Source organism: Haliotis rubra, unplaced genomic scaffold, assembly GCF_003918875.1.
Source record: "Haliotis rubra isolate DU_JTF1 unplaced genomic scaffold, ASM391887v1 Scf269, whole genome shotgun sequence".
Lineage (NCBI taxonomy): Eukaryota > Metazoa > Mollusca > Gastropoda > Lepetellida > Haliotidae > Haliotis > Haliotis rubra.
The window spans coordinates 915,265-940,055 of NW_025766769.1; the positions used below are offsets into that span (position 1 = coordinate 915,265).

The 24,791-nt window shown below is 44.2% G+C and overlaps 1 protein-coding gene and 1 long non-coding RNA gene across 2 annotated transcripts in view; one reads left to right on the forward strand and one right to left on the reverse strand.

Annotated features, from left to right (window-relative positions):
• Nucleotides 1–24,791, forward strand: part of LOC124280513 (hepatocyte nuclear factor 4-gamma-like) — a 94,490-nt gene that overhangs the window by 1,447 nt on the left and 68,252 nt on the right. The gene's annotated exons all lie outside the window — the stretch shown is intronic.
• Nucleotides 1,555–22,907, reverse strand: LOC124280524. The gene is made up of 3 exons (XR_006899699.1): nt 22,896–22,907; nt 18,471–18,473; nt 1,555–1,632 (listed from the first exon to the last, which is right to left on the reverse strand). It is a non-coding gene; the product is annotated as an uncharacterized LOC124280524 (long non-coding RNA).

Consider the following 24,791-nt stretch of genomic DNA (forward strand, 5'->3'; position numbering starts at 1 on the left):
TGCTTCTGCCTCACAAGTGACATACAAGTGCCTCCATGGTTTGACTCCCTCCTACTTGTCTGAGCTCCTACATCCGTATGGCCCCGCATACAGCTTGTACTCAAACACACAAAATCTGCTGGTCATCCCATCCTATAAACTGAAATCCTTTGGATACCGATAATTCTTTTACTCTGAATATTCTTTTACTCCTAAATATCCTGGTTATACTGCACCTGTGCTTTGGAACTCTCTCCCTTGTGCCATTAAAAGCTCTGGCACAATTGACATTTTTAAGTCCAGACTTAAAACCCACCTTTTCTCAGTATATTACTTATAATTTCAGCTGTAAATACTCCACTGTAAATATTCTGTAGCGGTTTGAGCATGCCTTAGGGTGTGGAATAGGCGCATTATAAATATGCATTTATTATTACTAAATGATGCGAGAGTTGTCACCCACATGCTGTATTTTGGTGTATGGTTCCCAAGTAGAAAGAACCTGTTCTCTTGACCTAACATTCACCTGTGACATGAACATTTGTCAACATGTTGCTCTAAATGCATGTCACCATAATTGCCCTTCACATTACAATACAGAGCAGCTCCCAGACAAGCTTGGTTGTGAAGCTTGGTGGATGCACAGGTGAAACCAGGGTTACTGTTTGGTTCAAGTGTGTGTGTGTGTGTGTGGGTGGGTGGTGGGGGTGGGTGGGGTGTGGGTGTGGGTGTGGGTACAGCCGTGCCATTTCCCACCCGATACTGAACTTTATGTAACTACAATGCTGTTAATGTACAGAACCAGTTGTATGTAAGGGCACTGAACTCATCAAATAGACAATTGGAAGTTGTCACACCTTTTATCACAAGATATTTGACCCTGTTCTGTCCTTCCAATCTGTTCAAGGTGAACAAGATAAGGAGACTGCCATTTCATATTTTCCACAAACTTGCCAATTGGACCACTTCTGCTATTTTTCCTAGGGGACTGACTCCATTAAGACGAACATTTGTCTGGTCAACCATCATGTCCGTTGACACCAGTCTGTAACAGTTGTAATCAGACGATATAAGTGGCAGTTAAAAAAGCAACATGTTACATTCAACAACTTCAGTTTCCTCCTCTTAGAATGTTTCATCATCAAGTAATACTTGATGTAAAGCGTTGTGTTTTCATGCTTTGATATGCGAGATGCAGTTGATGTTTGCCCTGATGTTGATGAGGAAGCAACACTCCGATGTTTTTGAAATGTCCAGGGATGGGAGGAGATTGCTAGGAAGAGTTCCTGAGTACAGAGGGGAAGTATGGATGTATCTATAAGAGTACACTTGATTCACTATGTATAGGAGGGTACATGACACTTATGGCATCAATTAGTTCTCATAAAAATTCTCATCAATAATGGCAAATATAGTAGTATTTCGTTTTGACTTGTCAAACATATGGTGTAGATGAGAGCAGGGCCCCGTTCCTCAAAGCGATCGTAGCGCTACGACAGTCGTAAGTCTATGTTAAAGTATGGGAGTTACGACTGTCGTAGCGCTACGATCGCTTTGAGGAACGGGCCCCAGGACAATTGCCACCCGGACAATTGCCACCTAGGACAATTGCCACCCAGTTATTTTTACTATTATAGTGAGGACAATTGCCACCTGGAATTTTAAGGGAATTTTATTTGAGAAAATGAATACAGGTTGTCAATAAACACAACTTTAGATGATGAACTGAATGGAACATATGATGTCCTCCAAACTTAAAAGTAGGAATGCACACAGCTGCAACCAACCGTGAGGCAAATATGATACATGTCATGATTATTGGTTAACAATGATGAATATTGGGTAATGAATATATTGACAAGCCAGCAGCTGGTGTATTATTCAATATATTCAGTGAAGTAATAGCAAAATATATGTTTGACATGTTTGACCATATTGACAGCGTTACTTTATCACAACAATGACCAACACCTAAATTCTAGTAAAAACCGTTCTCTGGAAAATAAATCATGAATGTTGGATTCTAGCAATCTCAAATAATGAATTGAATTCATAAAGGGAAATGTTTCGATTCACCGAATAATACCCACTGTGAGTCTTACTGGAAGCAATCTGTGGGACCTGTTTTTGCCTACATATGGAATGTAAACTGGACATTCATAAGGAATCATTAGAGGTACAGTAGCATAATCAAGGATATCTGGATTAAAGTTGCTTAACCAATCCCAGATTAGCTGGGAGTTATGTCCAGTGTCAGGCTATACAGTGTATGCCCTTGGGCTGAATGTCGTGCTGTAACTGTATGCCGACAACCCAGGGACCTGTGTCAGGCTCTACATGGAGGCCAGTGTATGGCCTTGGGCTGAATGTTGTGCGGTAACTGTATGCCGACAACCCAGGGACCTGTGTCAGGCTCTACATGGAGGCCAGTGTATGGCCTTGGGCTGAATGTCGTACTGTAACTGTATGCCGACAACCCAGGGACCTGTGTCAGGCTCTACATGGAGGCCAGTGTATGGCCTTGGGCTGAATGTCGTGCTGTAACTGTATGCTGACAACTCAGGGACCTGTGTCAGGCTCTACATGGAGGCCAGTGTATGGCCTTGGGCTGAATGTCGTGCTGTAACTGTATGCCGACAACCCAGGGACCTGTGTCAGGCTCTACATGGAGGCCAGTGTATGGCCTTGGGCTGAATGTCGTGCTGTAACTGTATGCCGACAACCCAGGGACCTGTGTCTACATCAGGCTCTACATGGAGGCCAGTGTATGGCCTTGGGCTGAATGTCGTGCTGTAACTGTATGCCGACAACCCAGGGACCTGTGTCAGGCTCTACATGGAGGCCAGTGTATGGCCTTGGGCTGAATGTCGTGCTGTAACTGTATGCCGACAACCCAGGGACTTGTGTCAGGCTCTACATGGAGGCCAGTGTATGGCCTTGGGCTGAATGTCGTGCTGTAACTGTATGCCGACAACCCAGGGACCTGTGTCAGGCTCTACATGGAGGCCAGTGTATGGCCTTGGGCTGAATGTCGTGCTGTAACTGTATGCCGACAACCCAGGGACCTGTGTCAGGCTTTACATGGAGGCCAGTGTATGGCCTTGGGCTGAATGTCGTGCTGTAACTGTATGCCGACAACCCAGGGACCTGTGTCAGGCTCTACATGGAGGCCAGTGTATGGCCTTGGGCTGAATGTCGTGCTGTAACTGTATGCCGACAACCCAGGGACCTGTGTCAGGCTCTACATGGAGGCCAGTGTATGGCCTTGGGCTGAATGTCGTGCTGTAACTGTATGCCGACAACCCAGGGACCTGTGTCAGGCTCTACATGGAGGCCAGTGTATGGCCTTGGGCTGAATGTCGTGCTGTAACTGTATGCCGACAACCCAGGGACCTGTGTCAGGCTCTACATGGAGGCCAGTGTATGGCCTTGGGCTGAATGTCGTGCTGTAACTGTATGCCGACAACCCAGGGACTTGTGTCAGGCTCTACATGGAGGCCAGTGTATGGCCTTGGGCTGAATGTCGTGCTGTTACTGTATGCCAACAACCCAGGGACTTGTGTCAGGCTCTACATGGAGGCCAGTGTATGGCCTTGGGCTGAATGTCGTGCTGTAACTGTATACCGACAACCCAGGGACCTATGTCAGGAAGATACAACACCCTAAAGTTTAGAAAAATTGAAAAGAGTTGAATGCTATCCTTGATGATAAATACTCTTGTTTGAAAATGTTTGTGTTTGTTTCAAGAGGTTGATAAAAGGAATTGTCCCAAATACAACTGTTGCCTTAGTTTTTTCTGTTTTGCAATTTGGCATCTTAACCAAAAACATGTAAAACTAGAAAACTTTTCTGTCCAGGCTAATCATGGTGAGTGTGGCATTCCATCACAGTGATTAGGGTGCAGTGATTAGGGTGAGATTAGGGTGCAGTGATTAGGGTGAAGTGATCAGGGTGAGATTAGGGTGCAGTGATTAGGGTGAGATCAGGGTGCAGTGATTAGGGTGAAGTGATCAGGGTGAGATCAGGGTGAGATTAGGGTGCAGTGATTAGGGTGAGATCAGGGTGCAGTGATTAGGGTGAAGTGATCAGGGTGAGATCAGGGTGCAGTGATTAGGGTGAAGTGATCAGGGTGAGATTAGGGTGCAGTGATTAGGGTGAGATCAGGGTGCAGTGATTAGGGTGAAGTGATCAGGGTGAGATCAGGGTGCAGTGATTAGGGTGAAGTGATCAGGGTGAGATCAGGGTGCAGTGATTAGGGTGAAGTCGCTTGGGGAGGAGGGAAGGGGGTGGTTCAAAGGTTTTACATGAAACTTTTCAGCGGATTTCACCATTTACATTAGTAACTAAAGACTTCTTGTCGACTAATTGTCGATGTTAGCGGAACGGGGATGGCATCTGTGTTACCGTGAGTTGAGTAAAGTAGTGGACAGCTTCACATTCTCACAACCTGTCTACTGATCCTACTGATGTGAAAGTTCTCCTCCTCCTTGTGTAAAACTACTCTACCGCTGACATCCTCATCACTCACTTTATGCATGCCACAGAGTTCTTTCTTTCAAGTTTGGGAAGAGGTGGAAATATGAATAAGGAAATCATGGTGAAAACAGAATTTTCAATGAGTTGAAAGCCACAGTCATACATTGCAGCCAGTAGTTGCAACTGATCCGTGCACACTTGTCCTGGTGGACCAACATACCCTTGGTGTTCACAGCAAAACTTTGGTTATTAATTGTCTGAACTGCGGGAGGTAGTCCTCCAGCAGGATTCCCAAAAATCTTAGGAAACCTTTCTGATGGAACAGACATGTTTCAGCTGGATTGCTCTTTAGTCTCTTGGTGGTCAGCCCAAGGCTTGTCCTGGTTAAAAATTGTTCCACAAATCACTTGGCTCTGATTCACAACTACATCAACAGGAACGATGATCAGCATTTCTGATCAGGAGTTAGAAGTCTTCAAACCCAGAGTGCTTAAACTTTTGTCATGCCCAGTTTATTCCTCAAAATGTTCTCAACTCTGTCTTGAGAGAAGCATAGTGTGTTGGCTTTGTGGTGAGTCGTCTAGGACCCATAATCATATCATATACTTCATCACCGTTTTCCTTAGTGGTGGAAGTTGAAGGTCTCATTTTTGCCTCCTGTGCTCATCTGCCCACAGTAACAACAGCCAAGGAAGGAGTGTCATCCCCTTCTGTCTACAGGGATGGCTGTTGCAGATATTTCATAGAGGTAAGAACAGCCAAGGAAGGAGTGTCATCTCCTTCTGTCTGCTGGAGATACTTCATGGCAGTAAGAGCAGTCGAGAAAGGAGCGACATCCCCTTCTGTCTGCAGGAATGGCTGTTGGAGATATTTCATGGCAGTAAGAGCAGTCAAGGAAGGAGCGACATCCCCTTCTGTCTGCAGGGATGGCTGCTGGAGATACTTCATGGCAGTAAGAGCAGTCAAGGATGGAGTGTCATCCCCTTCTGTCTGCAGGGATGGCTGCTGGAGATACTTCATGGCAGTAAGAGCAGTCAAGGAAGGAGTGTCATCCCCTTCTGTCTGCAGGGATGGCTGCTGGAGATACTTCATGGCAGTAAGAGCAGTCAAGGAAGGAGTGTCATCCCCTTCTGTCTACAGGGATGGCTGCTGGAGATACTTCATGGCAGTAAGAGCAGTCAAGGAAGGAGCGACATCCCCTTCTGTCTGCAGGGATGGCTGCTGGAGATACTTCATGGCAGTAAGAGCAGTCAAGGAAGGAGTGTCATCCCCTTCTGTCTGCAGGGATGGCTGCTGGAGATACTTCATGGCAGTAAGAGCAGTCAAGGAAGGAGTGTCATCCCCTTCTGTCTGCAGGGATGGCTGCTGGAGATACTTCATGGCAGTAAGAGCAGTCAAGGAAGGAGGGACATCCCCTTCTGTCTGCAGGGATGGCTGCTGGAGATACTTCATGGCAGTAAGAGCAGTCAAGGAAGGAGCGACATCCCCTTCTGTCTGCTGGAGATACTTCATGGCAGTAAGAGCAGTCAAGGAAGGAGTGTCATCCCCTTCTGTCTACAGGGATGGCTGCTGGAGATACTTCATGGCAGTAAGAGCAGTCAAGGAAGGAGCGACATCCCCTTCTGTCTGCAGGGATGGCTGCTGGAGATACTTCATGGCAGTAAGAGCAGTCAAGGAAGGAGTGTCATCCCCTTCTGTCTGCAGGGATGGCTGCTGGAGATACTTCATGGCAGTAAGAGCAGTCAAGGAAGGAGGGACATCCCCTTCTGTCTGCAGGGATGGCTGCTGGAGATACTTCATGGCAGTAAGAGCAGTCAAGGAAGGAGGGACATCCCCTTCTGTCTGCTGGAGATACTTCATGGCAGTAAGAGCAGTCGAGAAAGGAGCGACATCCCCTTCTGGCTGCTGGAGATACTTCATGGCAGTAAGAGCAGTCAAGGAAGGAGTGTCATCCCCTTCTGTCTGCAGGGATGGCTGCTGGAGATACTTCATGGCAGTAAGAGCAGTCAAGGAAGGAGTGACATCCCCTTCTGTCTGCAGGGATGGCTGCTGGAGATACTTCATGGCAGTAAGAGCAGTCAAGGAAGGAGTGTCATCCCCTTCTGTCTGCTGGAGATACTTCATGGCAGTAAGAGCAGTCGAGAAAGGAGCGACATCCCCTTCTGTCTGCTGGAGATATTTCATGGCAGTAAGAGCAGTCAAGGAAGGAGCGACATCCCCTTCTGTCTGCAGGGATGGCTGCTGGAGATATTTCATAGCAGTAAGAGCAGTCAAGGAAGGAGGGACATCCCCTTCTGTCTGCAGGGATGGCTGCTGGAGATACTTCATGGCAGTAAGAGCAGTCAAGGAAGGAGTGTCATCCCCTTCTGTCTGCAGGGATGGCTGCTGGAGATACTTCATGGCAGTAAGAGCAGTCAAGGAAGGAGTGACATCCCCTTCTGTCTGCAGGGATGGCTGCTGGAGATACTTCATGGCAGTAAGAGCAGTCAAGGAAGGAGGGACATCCCCTTCTGTCTGCAGGGATGGCTGCTGGAGATACTTCATGGCAGTAAGAGCAGTCAAGGAAGGAGGGACATCCCCTTCTGTCTGCAGGGATGGCTGCTGGAGATACTTCATGGCAGTAAGAGCAGTCAAGGAAGGAGTGACATCCTTCTGTCTGTCTGCTGGAGATATTTCATGGCAGTAAGAGCAGTCAAGGAAGGAGGCGACATCCCCTTCTGTCTGCAGGGATGGCTGCTGGAGATACTTCATGGCAGTAAGAGCAGTCAAGGAAGGAGTGACATCCCCTTCTGTCTGCAGGGATGGCTGCTGGAGATATTTCATGGCAGTAAGAGCAGTCAAGGAAGGAGCGACATCCCCTTCTGTCTGCAGGGATGGCTGCTGGAGATACTTCATGGCAGTAAGAGCAGTCAAGGAAGGAGTGACATCCCCTTCTGTCTGCTGGAGATATTTCATGGCAGTAAGAGCAGTCAAGGAAGGAGGCGACATCCCCTTCTGTCTGCAGGGATGGCTGCTGGAGATACTTCATGGCAGTAAGAGCAGTCAAGGAAGGAGGCGACATCCCCTTCTGTCTGCAGGGATGGCTGCTGGAGATACTTCATGGCAGTAAGAGCAGTCAAGGAAGGAGGGACATCCCCTTCTGTCTGCAGGGATGGCTGCTGGAGATACTTCATGGCAGTAAGAGCAGTCAAGGAAGGAGTGACATCCCCTTCTGTCTGCTGGAGATATTTCATGGCAGTAAGAGCAGTCAAGGAAGGAGCGACATCCCCTTCTGTCTGCAGGGATGGCTGCTGGAGATACTTCATGGCAGTAAGAGCAGTCAAGGAAGGAGTGACATCCCCTTCTGTCTGCAGGGATGGCTGCTGGAGATACTTCATGGCAGTAAGAGCAGTCAAGGAAGGAGGGACATCCCCTTCTGTCTGCTGGAGATATTTCATGGCAGTAAGAGCAGTCAAGGAAGGGCGACATCCCTTCTGTCTGCAGGGATGGCTGCTGGAGATACTTCATGGCAGTAAGAGCAGTCAAGGATGGAGTGTCATCCCCTTCTGTCTGCAGGGATGGCTGCTGGAGATACTTCATGGCAGTAAGAGCAGTCAAGGAAGGAGTGACATCCCCTTCTGTCTGCAGGGATGGCTGCTGGAGATACTTCATGGCAGTAAGAGCAGTCAAGGAAGGAGTGACATCCCCTTCTGTCTGCTGGAGATATTTCATGGCAGTAAGAGCAGTCAAGGAAGGAGTGTCATCCCCTTCTGTCTGCAGGGATGGCTGCTGGAGATACTTCATGGCAGTAAGAGCAGTCAAGGAAGGAGTGACATCCCCTTCTGTCTGCTGGAGATATTTCATGGCAGTAAGAGCAGTCAAGGAAGGAGCGACATCCCCTTCTGTCTGCAGGGATGGCTGCTGGAGATACTTCATGGCAGTAAGAGCAGTCAAGGAAGGAGTGACATCCCCTTCTGTCTGCAGGGATGGCTGCTGGAGATACTTCATGGCAGTAAGAGCAGTCAAGGAAGGAGTGACATCCTTCTGTCTGCTGGAGATATTTCATGGCAGTAAGAGCAGTCAAGGAAGGGCTGACATCCCCTTCTGTCTGCAGGGATGGCTGCTGGAGATACTTCATGGCAGTAAGAGCAGTCAAGGAAGGAGTGACATCCCCTTCTGTCTGCAGGGATGGCTGCTGGAGATACTTCATGGCAGTAAGAGCAGTCAAGGAAGGAGTGACATCCCCTTCTGTCTGCTGGAGATATTTCATGGCAGTAAGAGCAGTCAAGGAAGGAGTGTCATCCCCTTCTGTCTGCAGGGATGGCTGCTGGAGATACTTCATGGCAGTAAGAGCAGTCAAGGAAGGAGTGACATCCCCTTCTGTCTGCTGGAGATATTTCATGGCAGTAAGAGCAGTCAAGGAAGGAGCGACATCCCCTTCTGTCTGCAGGGATGGCTGCTGGAGATACTTCATGGCAGTAAGAGCAGTCAAGGAAGGAGTGACATCCCCTTCTGTCTGCAGGGATGGCTGCTGGAGATATTTCATGGCAGTAAGAGCAGTCAAGGAAGGAGCGACATCCCCTTCTGTCTGCAGGGATGGCTGCTGGAGATACTTCATGGCAGTAAGAGCAGTCAAGGAAGGAGTGACATCCCCTTCTGTCTGCTGGAGATATTTCATGGCAGTAAGAGCAGTCAAGGAAGGAGCGACATCCCCTTCTGTCTGCAGGGATGGCTGCTGGAGATACTTCATGGCAGTAAGAGCAGTCAAGGAGGGAGTGACATCCCCTTCTGTCTGCAGGGATGGCTGCTGGAGATATTTCATGGCAGTAAGAGCAGTCAAGGAAGGAGCGACATCCCCTTCTGTCTGCAGGGATGGCTGCTGGAGATACTTCATGGCAGTAAGAGCAGTCAAGGAAGGAGTGTCATCCCCTTCTGTCTGCAGGGATGGCTGCTGGAGATACTTCATGGCAGTAAGAGCAGTCAAGGAAGGAGGGACATCCCCTTCTGTCTGCAGGGATGGCTGCTGGAGATACTTCATGGCACTAAGAACAGCCAAGGAAGGAGTGTCATCTCCTTCTGTCTGCTGGAGATACTTCATGGCAGTAAGAGCAGTCAAGGATGGAGTGTCATCCCCTTCTGTCTGCAGGGATGGCTGCTGGAGATACTTCATGGCAGTAAGAGCAGTCAAGGAAGGAGTGTCATCTCCTTCTGTCTGCTGGAGATACTTCATGGCAGTAAGAGCAGTCGAGAAAGGAGCGACATCCCCTTCTGTCTGCTGGAGATATTTCATGGCAGTAAGAGCAGTCAAGGAAGGAGTGACATCCCCTTCTGTCTGCTGGAGATATTTCATGGCAGTAAGAGCAGTCAAGGAAGGAGTGACATCCCCTTCTGTCTGCTGGAGATATTTCATGGCACTAAGAACAGCCAAGGAAGGAGTGTCATCTCCTTCTGTCTGCTGGAGATACTTCATGGCAGTAAGAGCAGTCAAGGAAGGAGTGACATCCCCTTCTGTCTGCTGGAGATATTTCATGGCAGTAAGAGCAGTCAAGGAAGGAGCGACATCCCCTTCTGTCTGCAGGGATGGCTGCTGGAGATACTTCATGGCAGTAAGAGCAGTCAAGGAAGGAGCGACTCTTTGAGGTGTGTATTACATCCATTGTAATGCAGTTTAGGACTCTTTAGCCAACCATCATATATCATGCAATTGACATAAGCAGGAAAATGTGGCTGTGTTCCAGCCTGGTACAGATACTGACATCAATCAGTGGTTTAGTTATAGGTGCATACTGTATGTTAGGGTTGGAGGTTGTGGGCTGCGGATTAGAAGTATTCTGGATTAAGGGAAATACTGTATGTTAAGGTTGGAGGTTGTGGGCTGCGGATTAGAAGTATTTTGGATTAAGGGAACTACTGTATGTTAGGGTTGGAGGTAGTCAGGGGCTGTGGATTAGAAGTATTCTGGATTAAGGGAAATACTGTATGTTAGGGTTGGAGGTAGTCAGGGGCTGTGGATTAGAAGTATTCTGGATTAAGGGAAATACTGTATGTTAGGGTTGGAGGTAGTCAGGGGCTGTGGATTAGAAGTATTCTGGATTAAGGGAAATACTGTATGTTAGGGTTGGAGGTAGTCAGGGGCTGTGGATTAGAAGTATTCTGGATTAAGGGAAGTACTGTATGTTAGGGTTGGAGGTAGTCAGGGGCTGTGGATTAGAAGTATTCTGGATTAAGGAAATACTGTATGTTAGGGTTGGAGGTAGTCAGGGCTACTTGGTTAGAAGTATTCTGGATTAAAGGAAATACTGTATGTTAGGGTTGGAGGTAGTCAGGGCTCTGGATTAGAAGTATTCTGGATTAAGGGAAATACTGTATGTTAGGGTTGGAGGTAGTCAGGGGCTCTTGGATTAGAAGTATTCTGGATTAAGGGAAATACTGTATGTTAGGGTTGGAGGTAGTGGGCTGCGGATTAGAAGTATTCTGGATTAAGGGAAATACTGTATGTTAGGGTTGGAGGTTGTGGGCTGCGGATTAGAAGTATTCTGGATTAAGGGAAATACTGTATGTTAGGGTTGGAGGTTGTGGGCTGCGGATTAGAAGTATTTTGGATTAAGGGAAATACTGTATGTTAGGGTTGGAGGTAGTCAGGGGCTGTGGATTAGAAGTATTCTGGATTAAAGGGAAATACTGTATGTTAGGGTTGGAGGTAGTCAGGGGCTGTGGATTAGATGTATTCTGGATTAAGGGAAATACTGTATGTTAGGGTTGGAGGTAGTCAGGGGCTGTGGATTAGAAGTATTTTGGATTAAGGGAAATACTGTATGTTAGGGTTGGAGGTAGTCAGGGGCTGTGGATTAGAAGTATTCTGGATTAAGGGAAATACTGTATGTTAGGGTTCGAGGTAGTCAGGGGCTGTGGATTAGAAGTATTTTGGATTAAGGAAATACTGTATGTTAGGGTTGGAGGTAGTCAGGGCTGTGGATTAGAAGTATTCTGGATTAAAGGAAATACTGTATGTTAGGGTTGGAGGTAGTCAGGGCTCATGGATTAGAAGTATTCTGGATTAAGGAAATACTGTATGTTAGGGTTGGAGGTTGTGGGCATGGATTAGAAGTATTTTGGATTAAAGGGAAATACTGTATGTTAGGGTTGGAGGTAGTCAGGGGCTGTGGATTAGAAGTATTCTGGATTAAGGGAAATACTGTATGTTAGGGTTGGAGGTTGTGGGCTGCGGATTAGAAGTATTCTGGATTAAGGGAAATACTGTATGTTAGGGTTGGAGGTAGTCAGGGCTGTGGATTAGAAGTATTCTGGATTAAGGGAACTACTGTATGTTAGGGTTGGAGGTAGTCAGGGGCTGCGGATTAGAAGTATTCTGGATTAAGGGAAATACTGTATGTTAGGGTTGGAGGTTGTGGGCTGCGGATTAGAAGTATTTTGGATTAAGGGAAATACTGTATGTTAGGGTTGGAGGTAGTCAGGGGCTGTGGATTAGAAGTATTCTGGATTAAGGGAAATACTGTATGTTAGGGTTGGAGGTAGTCAGGGCTGTGGATTAGAAGTATTCTGGATTAAGGGAAATACTGTATGTTAAGGTTGGAGGTTGTGGGCTGCGGATTAGAAGTATTCTGGATTAAGGGAAATACTGTATGTTAGGGTTGGAGGTAGTCAGGGGCTGCGGATTAGAAGTATTCTGGATTAAGGGAAATACTGTATGTTAGGGTTGGAGGTTGTGGGCTGCGGATTAGAAGTATTTTGGATTAAGGGAAATACTGTATGTTAGGGTTGGAGGTAGTCAGGGGCTGTGGATTAGAAGTATTCTGGATTAAAAGGAAATACTGTATGTTAGGGTTGGAGGTAGTCAGGGGCTGTGGATTAGAAGTATTCTGGATTAAAGGGAAATACTGTATGTTAGGGTTGGAGAGGTAGTCAGGGCTGTGGATTAGAAGTATTCTGGATTAAGGGAAATACTGTATGTTAGGGTTGGAGGTAGTCAGGGGCTGTGGATTAGAAGTATTCTGGATTAAGGGAAATACTGTATGTTAGGGTTGGAGGTAGTCAGGGGCTGGATTAGAAGTATTCTGGATTAAGGGAAATACTGTATGTTAGGGTTGGAGGTAGTCAGGGGCTGTGGATTAGAAGTATTCTGGATTAAGGGAAATACTGTATGTTAGGGTTGGAGGTAGTCAGGGGCTACTTGGGATTAGAAGTATTCTGGATTAAGGAAATACTGTATGTTAGGGTTGGAGGTAGTCAGGGGGCTGCGGATTAGAAGTATTCTGGATTAAGGGAAATACTGTATGTTAGGGTTGGAGGTAGTCAGGGGCTCTTGGATTAGAAGTATTCTGGATTAAAGGAAATACTGTATGTTAGGGTTGGAGGTAGTGGGCTGCGGATTAGAAGTATTCTGGATTAAGGAAATACTGTATGTTAGGGTTGGAGGTTGTGGGCTGCGGATTAGAAGTATTCTGGATTAAGAGAAATACTGTATGTTAGGGTTGGAGGTTGTGGGCTGCGGATTAGAAGTATTTTGGATTAAGGGAAATACTGTATGTTAGGGTTGGAGGTAGTCAGGGGCTGTGGATTAGAAGTATTCTGGATTAAGGGAAATACTGTATGTTAGGGTTGGAGGTAGTCAGGGGCTGTGGATTAGATGTATTCTGGATTAAGGGAAATACTGTATGTTAGGGTTGGAGGTAGTCAGGGGCTGTGGATTAGAAGTATTTTGGATTAAGGGAAATACTGTATGTTAGGGTTGGAGGTAGTCAGGGGCTGTGGATTAGAAGTATTCTGGATTAAGGGAAATACTGTATGTTAGGGTTCGAGGTAGTCAGGGGCTGTGGATTAGAAGTATTTTGGATTAAGGGAAATACTGTATGTTAGGGTTGGAGGTAGTCAGGGGCTGTGGATTAGAAGTATTCTGGATTAAGGGAAATACTGTATGTTAGGGTTGGAGGTAGTCAGGGGCTGCGGATTAGAAGTATTCTGGATTAAGGGAAATACTGTATGTTAGGGTTGGAGGTTGTGGGCTACTTGGATTAGAAGTATTTTGGATTAAGGAAATACTGTATGTTAGGGTTGGAGGTAGTCAGGGGCTGTGGATTAGAAGTATTCTGGATTAAAAGGAAATACTGTATGTTAGGGTTGGAGGTTGTGGCTCTTGGATTAGAAGTATTCTGGATTAAAGGAAATACTGTATGTTAGGGTTGGAGGTAGTCAGGGGCTGTGGATTAGAAGTATTCTGGATTAAAGGGAACTACTGTATGTTAGGGTTGGAGGTAGTCAGGGGCTGCAGATTAGAAGTATTCTGGATTAAAAGGAAATACTGTATGTTAGGGTTGGAGGTTGTGGGCTGCTTGGATTAGAAGTATTTTGGATTAAAGGAAATACTGTATGTTAGGGTTGGAGGTAGTCAGGGGCTGTGGATTAGAAGTATTCTGGATTAAAGGGAAATACTGTATGTTAGGGTTGGAGGTAGTCAGGGGCTGTGGATTAGAAGTATTCTGGATTAAGGGAAATACTGTATGTTAAGGTTGGAGGTTGTGGGCTCTTGGATTAAGTATTCTGGATTAAGGAAATACTGTATGTTAGGGTTGGAGGTAGTCAGGGGCTTGGATTAGAAGTATTCTGGATTAAGGGAAATACTGTATGTTAGGGTTGGAGGTTGTGGGCTCTTGGATTAGAAGTATTTTGGATTAAAGGAAATACTGTATGTTAGGGTTTGGAGGTAGTCAGGGGCTGTGGATTAGAAGTATTCTGGATTAAGGGAAATACTGTATGTTAGGGTTGGAGGTAGTCAGGGGCTGTGGATTAGAAGTATTCTGGATTAAGGGAAATACTGTATGTTAGGGTTGGAGGTAGTCAGGGGCTGTGGATTAGAAGTATTCTGGATTAAGGGAAATACTGTATGTTAGGGTTGGAGGTAGTCAGGGGCTGTGGATTAGAAGTATTCTGGATTAAGGGAAATACTGTATGTTAGGGTTGGAGGTAGTCAGGGGCTGCGGATTAGAAGTATTCTGGATTAAGGGAAATACTGTATGTTAGGGTTTGAGGTTGTGGGCTGTGGATGAGAAGTATTTTGGATTAAGGAAAATACTGTATGTTAGGGTTGGAGGTAGTCAGGGGCTGTGGATTAGAAGTATTCTGGATTAAGGGAAATACTGTATGTTAGGGTTGGAGGTAGTCAGGGGCTGTGGATTAGAAGTATTCTGGATTAAGGGAAATACTGTATGTTAAGGTTGGAGGTTGTGGGCTGCGGATTAGAAGTATTCTGGATTAAGGGAAATACTGTATGTTAGGGTTGGAGGTAGTCAGGGGCTGCGGATTAGAAGTATTCTGGATTAAGGGAAATACTGTATGTTAGGGTTGGAGGTAGTCAGGGGCTGTGGATTAGAAGTATTCTGGATTAAGGGAAATACTGTATGTTAGGGTTGGAGGTAGTCAGGGGCTGTGGATTAGAAGTATTCTGGATTAAGGGAAATACTGTATGTTAGGGTTGGAGGTAGTCAGGGGCTGTGGATTAGAAGTATTCTGGATTAAGGGAAATACTGTATGTTAGGGTTGGAGGTAGTCAGGGGCTGTGGATTAGAAGTATTCTGGATTAAGGGAAATACTGTATGTTAGGGTTGGAGGTAGTCAGGGGCTGTTTTTGGGAGGTGATTATAACATAAACTAATTAAGGTGTTTTTGGCCCTGTGTGTGATATAATAAGCTTGCTGGGGATTAACATATTACAAAGTGCAAAGTAGATTATGAGGGTGTAGCTTTGTATGTTCACTCTTTCAGTGTTTTTTCATGTTACATCAAGATTTACCACAGAATCTGAGTTTGGTTCAACACCCCTGTGACCACTACTTCAGTTTGATGATAGTGTGTGAATGTCGTGGATTCCGAGAGTCACTGAGCAGATACTGGGAGATGGTGCTGGGTGGAGTGTGTAAGCCTTTTTTTATAGGCATTTAGAATTAAAGTATAAATATGATAGAGAATAAACATAAAAGATGTAAAGCCTGCAAAACAAATCGAGTCAGTCTTCATCATATTGTGAAATTGCTGTGAATGTTTGAACACATGATGACCTTGTACTAGTTAGTTGTTGATGTAAGACCTGAACGAATAAAAAGTTGTCAAGTTACAGCACACAGGCTATACATTGTACAAAGCATGCCGTTAGTATAGTCAAATAGTCTGTCAGAAAGCCCTGGTTGTTTGCTTTCGGCAGGGCTTGCTCACCACTGGAGATATCTAAACTAGGTTGTGTTTTTTTCGTGACCAAGTAAAGCCACATGACTGTGCAAAATGGCTTGTGTACCTAGAAACTGATGTCATGGAGTTTATGATGGGGAATTACACGATAATAGGTAGTTGTTGATGTGAGGCTCCACACAGAGGTGTGTGTCACAGTGTTTATGGAAGGGAGTTACAAGGTTATAGTACTGGTTGATTTGTCAGTGTTAGTAAGGCTCCACACAGAGGTGTGTGTCACAGTGTTTATGGAAGGGAGTTACAAGGTAAAAGTACTGGTTGATTTGTCAGTGTTAGTAAGGCTCCACACAGAGGTGTGTGTCACAGTGTTTATGGAAGGGAGTTACAAGGTTATAGTACTGGTTGATTTGTCAGTGTTTGTAAGACTCCACACACAGGTTTGTGTCACAGTGTTTATGGAAGGGAGTTACAAGGTTATAGGACTGGTTGATTTGTCAGTGTTAGTAAGGCTCCACACACAGGTTTGTGTCACAGTGTTTATGGAAGGGAGTTACAAGGTTATAGTACTGGTTGATTTGTCAGTGTTAGTAAGGCTCCACACAGAGGTTTGTGTCACAGTGTTTATGGAAGGGAGTTACAAGGTTATAGTACTGGTTGATTTGTCAGTGTTAGTAAGGCTCCACACACAGGTTTGTGTCACAGTGTTTATGGAAGGGAGTTACAAGGTAATAGTACTGGTTGATTTGTCAGTGTTAGTAAGGCTCCACAAAGAGGTGTGTGTCACAGTGTTTATGGAAGGGAGTTACAAGGTTATAGTACTGGTTGATTTGTCAGTGTTAGTAAGGCTCCACACAGAGGTTTGTGTCACAGTGTTTATGGAAGGGAGTTACAAGGTTATAGTACTGGTTGATTTGTCAGTGTTAGTAAGGCTCCACACAGAGGTTTGTGTCACAGTGTTTATGGAAGGGAGTTACAAGGTAATATAGTACTGGTTGATTTGTCAGTGTTAGTAAGGCTCCACACAGAGGTTTGTGTCGCAGTGTTTATGGAAGGGAGTTACAAGGTTATAGTACTGGTTGATTTGTCAGTGTTAGTAAGGCTCCACACACAGGTTTGTGTCACAGTGTTTATGGAAGGGAGTTACAAGGTTATAGTACTGGTTGATTTGTCAGTGTTAGTAAGGCTCCACACAGAGGTTTGTGTCACAGTGTTTATGGAAGGGAGTTACAAGGTTATAGTACTGGTTGATTTGTCAGTGTTAGTAAGGCTCCACACAGAGGTTTGTGTCACAGTGTTTATGGAAGGGAGTTACAAGGTAATATAGTACTGGTTGATTTGTCAGTGTTAGTAAGGCTCCACACACAGGTTTGTGTCACAGTGTTTATGGAAGGGAGTTACAAGGTTATAGTACTGGTTGATTTGTCAGTGTTAGTAAGGCTCCACACAGAGGTGTGTGTCACAGTGTTTATGGAAGGGAGTTACAAGGTTATAGTAGGGGGAATTCACATATTTAGGCCCACACAAAATTTAGCCCATGGGCTGAAATGCGGGATTTTTTTCCTTATTTAAGCCCAAATTTGGATTTAATTCTTGGGTGTATAGAGTGACGTCCCTTTCCAAACGCGGAGACTTTGACTCTGAATAGTGTCACTGCCATAGATATCAGTCAGTCATTCCTGTCATGTTAGTTTGAAGTTAAAATGTTCATGAATTCAGACTTGATCTCGTCACTATATGGCTGGAATAATGCAGATGTTACGTGAAGTCCAAATCAACTCAACTCAAACTATTAGTTTGAAGTTCATGTTTTGCATTAAATGGACTGTTATAACTTCATCATTCCGTTCACAGTTGAAATACTCACCCGAGGGAACATTTTCACAGCTTTGAACTCCGAAAACAGTGTGTGGCTTGATATAGTCTCTGTAGAGACTAGTCATTGTCTTAGATGTCAGCCAGTCCTCTCATAATAGTTTCAAGTTCGTGTTTTGCATTAAAGACTGTCAACTTTATCATTTACGTTCACATATACTCACTCGAGTAAACATTTTCATAACTTTAAATTTTGAATTTATAGACCAGTTTCCTGATTAAAGAATTTTAAAAAATGCTGATTCTTTTCCTTTTCATCAAAATCTTGTGCATTTTCGAATTTAAGCCCTGGGCTTAAATATGTTTAAAATATTTCAACACTAGAACAGTGATTTTCAAGCCCAGGGCTTGATAATGGGAATTCTCGGTACTGGTTGATTTGTCAGTGTAAGTGAGGCTCCCAAGATGTTTTGGGAGTGATACATGCATTTCCCTGCTTGATGTAGTCACCACAGACTCGACCCTGGTTAAAGTGTCGGATACATCACAGCTCACTCTGTCACTTGAATCTATGAAGTAGGAATTGTAGTTGAGCTTGAAGTGAGTGAAGATACTATAAATACATTTTAGCCTTGAACTGAAGTGCCTGCCCAGATAACCTGGACCAGGACTAACTGGCTTTACTATCCTGCCAGGTTTTTTATCAACTGTTCAAACAATTTTCTGTCCATGTACTTCAGTTTAGGCATATTCATGTTTGATCTGGATCAGTTGGGTTCATGAGAACCTAGATCATGTGTGGCATTAAAGAGACGATCACGATCTTGAGCCCATTTTCAGTCAAGGTTGAAGGCTGTTTTACTTGTTGGGGCGGTGGGGTAGCCTAGTGGTTAAAGCGTTCGCTCGTCATGCCAAAGTCCCGGGTTCAATTCCCCACATGGGTACAATGTGTGAAGCCCATTTCTGGTGTCCCCTGCCGTGATATTGCTGGAACATTGCTAAAAGTGGCCTAAAACCATACTCACTCACTGTTTTACTTGTAAGTGTGTTAAACTGAGAAATGGTCTCTGCATTGTGTAATTAACACTATAATAACTCTAACACTTCACTTATTCTAACTAACGCTTTACTTACTCTAACACCACATGACACTAACTCTCACTAACACTACACGGCACTAACTGTAACTAACACTACACGGCACTAACTGTAACTAACACTACACGGCACTAACTGTAACTAACACTACATGGCACTAACTGTAACTAACACTACACGGCACTAACTGTAACTAACACTACCGCGGCACTAACTGTAACTAACACACTACACGGCACTAACTGTAACTAACACTACACGGCACTAACTGTAACTAACACTACACTGGCACTAACTGTAACTAACACTACACGGCACTAACTGTAACTAACACTACATGGCACTAACTGTAACTAACACTACACGGCACTAACTGTAACTAACACTACACGGCACTAACTGTAACTAACACTACATGGCACTAACTGTAACTAACTACACGGCACTAACTGTAACTAACACTACACGGCACTAACTGTAACTAACACTACACTTCACTAACTCTTGCTAACACTACACGGCACTAACTCTAACTAACACTACACTCAACTAACTCTCACTAACACTACAATGCACTAACTCTCACTTACCCTACATTTCACTAACTCTCACTAACACTATACTTTACTAACTCTCACTTACACTACACTTCACTAACTCTCACTAACACTACACTTCACTAACTCTAACTAACACTACACAGCACTAACTCTCACTAACACTACACGGCACTAACTCTCACTTTCACTACACTTCACTAACTCTCACTAACACTACACTTCACTAACTCTGACTAGCACTACACGGCACTAACTGTCACACTACACTTCAGTAACTCTCACTAACACTTCACTTCACTAACTCTCACTAACACTAACAAAGTGGGAACAGTGACTTTGGATGATAAAATTAGAATCTCATCAGTGGGCGTTTGATATCAATCATATCAACACTTTGTTATAAAACCTTTTTCAGATTATGTTGATATATTTGATATTGATGATATTGGTGACACATGGTCATGTTCCCAATTTATTTTTCAATGATTTCTAATTACATTAATACTGAAACTATGCAGGTGTTTGTGTGTATGTCTTGAGGGACAGATGAAGGATGATGATCCAGAGGGAGATCTTGAGGTGTTTGTGTGTATGTCTTGAGGGACAGATGAAGGATGATGATCCAGAGGGAGATCTTGAGGTGTTTGTGTGTATGTCTTGAGGGACAGATGAAGGATGATGATCCAGAGGGAGATCTTGAGGTGTTTGTGTGTATGTCTTGAGGGACAGATGATGATCCAGAGGGAGATCTTGAGGTGTTTGTGTGTATGTCTTGAGGGACAGATGATGATCCAGAGGGAGATCTTGAGGTGTTTGTGTGTATGTCTTGAGGGACAGATGAAGGATGATGATCCAGAGGGAGATCTTGAGGTGTTTGTGTGTATGTCTTGAGGAACAGATGAAGGATGATGATCCAGAGGGAGATCTTGAGGTGTTTTGTGTGTCTTGATGGACTTGATGAAGGATGATGATCCAGAGGGAGATCTTGAGGTGTTTGTGTGTATGTCTTGAGGACAGATGAAGGATGATGATCCAGAGGGAGATCTTGAGGTGTTTGTGTGTATGTCTTGAGGGACGGATGAAGGATGATGATCCAGAGGGAGATCTTGAGGTGTTTGTGTGTATGTCTTGAGGGACTGATGATGATGATCCAGATCCAGAGGAGATCTTGAGGGTGTTTGTGTGTATGTCTTGAGGGACGGATGAAGGATGATGATCCAGAGGGAGATCTTGAGGTGTTTGTGTACATGTCTTGAGGGACAGATGAAGGATGATGATCCAGAGGAGATCTTGAGGTGTTTGTGTGTATGTCTTGAGGGACAGATGAAAGATGATGATCCAGAGGGAGATCTTGAGGTGTTTGTGTTTATGTCTTGAGGGACAGATGAAGGATGATGATCCCGAGGGAGATCTTGAGGTGTTTGTGTGTATGTCTTGAGGGACAGATGAAGGATGATGATCCAGAGGGAGATCTGGAGGTGTTTGTGGACTAGCCGTGGTCTGTACTGTCTCTAATAGGTGTGTCAGTATTTATTGTAACCTGTGCTTGATGTGGGGATTCTAACTGTGGACTATTCATGTTTTGTTTCACCCAACACAAGTGGGTGTTGGGACTGGGATAGATTCAGGTCATAAACTTCAAACTGAAGTTTTGTTTTAACTGGACGTAAACCCTACACTTACTTTTCCAGGTTTAGTTTTGCATAATATATGCCTTATATTTTTAATTTTGAGCCTTATTGAGTTGTATCTGTAGTCAGGCCTGGTCTAGAGTCCTGGTATTGTTTTATTGTTAAGGCCTGGTCTAGATACCTGGTATTGAGTTGTATCTGTAGTGAAGGCCTGGTCTAGATACCTGGTATTGAGTTGTATAGTGAAGGCCTGGTCTAGATACCTGGTATTGAGTTGTATCTGTAGTGAAGGCCTGGTCTAGATACCTGGTATTGAGTTGTATCTGTAGTGAAGGCCTGGTCTAGATACCTGGTATTGAGCTGTATCTGTAGTGAGGCCTGGTCTAGATACCTGGTATTGAGTTGTAGCTGTAGTGAGGCCTGGTCTAGATACCTGGGTGAGTGTGGTGAGGCCCTATACAACACCTAAGCCTGTCGCTGGTAGATAAACACCAACCCAGCCAGACCTGCTGATTCACTTCAGAATGAGTATTGTGCAAGTGTCCTACATCTTGACCTGGCTGGGAGTGTTAGTGGCAATAGCCATGATGTTGGTTACAGCGTTGTAATTACAGGTCAGTTTTAACACAGTTGGGCGGCAAAAAGTCATATTCAGATTTTGAACAGCTGTTGAAACTCATTCAGAAATATATGTCCTTTGTTGCAATTCAGGCACTGTATCTGACTTCAGTTACTATACAGCCAGTGAGTAACTAGAGCAAGTCAGTAAAAGTCTGTTTGGTCCAATGGACTCATTATGTGCATGTCCATTACTCTGTCCATAAGTCCATAACTGTGAAGGTCAGCCAGGCTTGGTGTAGATACTAGCTTGGTGTAGATACTAGCTTGGTGTAGATACCGGCTTGGTGTAGATACCGGCTGCTTGGTGTAGATACCGGCTTGGTGTAGATACTGGCTTGGTGTAGATACTAGCTTGGTGTAGATACTAGCTTGGTGTAGATACTAGCTTGGTGTAGATACTAGCTTGGTGTAGATACTGGCTTGGTGTAGATACTGGCTTGGTGTAGATACTGGCTTGGTGTAGATACTAGCTTGGTGTAGATACTAGCTTGGTGTAGATACTAGCTTGGTGTAGATACTAGCTTGGTGTAGATACTAGCGTGGTGTAGATAGCTTGGTGTAGATACTGGCTTGGTGTAGATACTCGCTTGGTGTAGATACTAGCTTGGTGTAGATACTAGCTTGGTGTAGATACTAGCTTGGTGTAGATACTAGCTTGGTGTAGATACTCAAGCTTGGTGTAGATACTAGCTTGGTGTAGATACTAGGGTGGTGTGGATACTAGCTTGGTGTAGATACTAGTGTGGTGTAGATACTAGCTGTAGGGCTTAGGGAACAGATAAAGGATACAGCTTAGGGATACAGATAAAGGATACAGATTGATTGGATGATTTTCTTGCTTATTCTCAAATACAAGAAATACAATTTCCATTGTGTCTTTTACTTGTTTCTTATTGTAGAGTGTATGATTCAAGTGTAATGAGGAAACATCTGGTGCTTACAGCAGGATAGTTGGGACAAGTGGGAGTGATTGGCTTTGAGAATGTTTTTTCAGAATTAAATCTTATTTCGTTGTTATCAATTTCCTTCACATTGTGTCACATGGTCAGCACTAGAGGGAGTGAGTGAGTGAGTTTGGCTTTATGCTGCTTTTAGCAATATTCCAGCAATATCATGGCGGGGACACCAGAAATGGGCTTCACACATTGTACCCATGTGGAGAATCTAACCCGGTCTTCAGCGTGACAAGCCAACACTTTAACCACTAGGCTACCCCACCGCCCCGTCAACACTGGAACATTTATGACATGTTCACTGATGACAGTGATAAAGACTGCTTATCACTTTAAATGTTCTATTTCATAGTTTCAGTAATGTTCACTGAAACATCAAAAGGACCAATATTGTTGCAAAGGGCAATTGGAGTCCATATAAACACGGTTAGTCAGTTATTCCAACTATTTCCACGAAGTACTGATAGTGTTGTAGGTCGTGCCCCAGCTCCTTACCAACCAGACTATGGCGATATGGGACTGTGACGGTGTCAGCTCGATAACCTCCACAGTTACACATGGTTGCCCAGGTGGCAGGACACACAAACAAAGTTGGTTATTTAAGTTAAAGTTTCCATTTCAAAAGGGAAGTTTCTGGTGATCCCTAAGTTTTCAATTTCAACCTGTCTGCAATAAATACTAGATGTAGGATGTTTGTTGTTTGTTGGTAAACTCTGTTCCAGCAATAACTCTGTGACATGTAAACTCTGTTCCAGCAATAACTGTGTGACATGTAAACTCTGTTCCAGCAATAAGACTGTGACATGTAAACTCTGTTCCAGCAATAAGACCGTGACATGTAAACTCTGTTCCAGCAATAAGACCGTGACATGTAAACTCTGTTCCAGCAATAAGACTGTGACATGTAAACTCTGTTCCAGCAATAAGACTGTGACATGTAAACTCTGTTCCAGCAATAAGACTGTGACATGTAAACTCTGTTCCAGCAATAATGTAAACTGTGACATGTAAACTCTGTTCCAGCAATAAGACTGTGACATGTAAACTCTGTTCCAGCAATAAGACTGTGACATGTAAACTCTGTTCAGCAATAAGACTGTGACATAAACTCTGTTCCAGCAATAGACTGACATGTAAACTCTGTTCCAGCAATAACTCTGTGACATGTAAGCTAAACTAAGACTGTGACATGTAAACTCTGTTCCAGCAATAAGACTGTGACATGTAAACTCTGTTCCAGCAATAAGACTGTGACATGTAAACTCTGTTCCAGCAATTCTGTGACATGTAAACTCTGTTCCAGCAATAAGACTGTGACATGTAGACATGTAAACTCTGTTCCAGCAATAAGACTGTGACATGTAAACTCTGTTCCAGCAATAAGACTGTGACATGTAAACTCTGTTCCAGCAATAAGACTGTGACATGTAAACTCTGTTCCAGCAATAAGACTGTGACATGTAAACTCTGTTCCAGCAATAAGACTGTGACATGTAAACTCTGTTCCAGCAATAAGACTGTGACATGTAAACTCTGTTCCAGCAATAAGACTGTGACATGTAAACTCTGTTCCAGCAATAAGACTGTGACATGTAAACTCTGTTCCAGCAATAAGACTGTGACATGTAAACTCTGTTCCAGCAATAAGACTGTGACATGTAAACTCTGTTCCAGCAATAAACTGTTCCAGCAATAAGACTGTGACATGTAAACTCTGTTCCAGCAATAAGACTGTGACATGTAAACTCTGTTCCAGCAATAAGACTGTGACATGTAAACTCTGTTCCAGCAATAAGACTGTGACATGTAAACTCTGTTCCAGCAATAAGAGTGACATGTAAACTCTGTTCCAGCAATAACTCTGTGACATGTAAACTCTGTTCCAGCAATAAGACTGTGACATGTAAACTCTGTTCCAGCAATAAGACTGTGACATGTAAACTCTGTTCCAGCAATAAGACTGTGACATGTAAACTCTATTCCAGCAATAAGACTGTGACATGTAAACAGCCAAATTGCAGCAGACTTGGGGGACATGTCATCTGTTGATGTCTCTTGTTTATGTCATACATAACTTTACTGAAGCAAACAGAAAATACACTAGGGCTATACTGCATTTGAGAACATGGCAAGAGACAAAAAACAAACATTATCATTAATATTTTCACAGCTGAGCCACTCAGCTTGTCTGTTTTAGCTTCCCAAATATAGCATGACAAGAGGCTCCGGCTGAACATCCCTGTACAGGTGCAGCAAACAATGCCCTGGTATTAGATAGTGTTTTTTTTAATAAGATATATTTTTAATATATCTTCACCATTCCATAAAGGATTATTTAATCATGAAGGTGAGCTCCTGTAGCTCTGGTGATATATAATTGTATCACTATAATTGTAATATCTCTACAAGTAGGTCAGTCAAGACATTTCACTTATGTTTTTCATACACCTATATGTGTGATTGACATCTTTATGAATTTACCT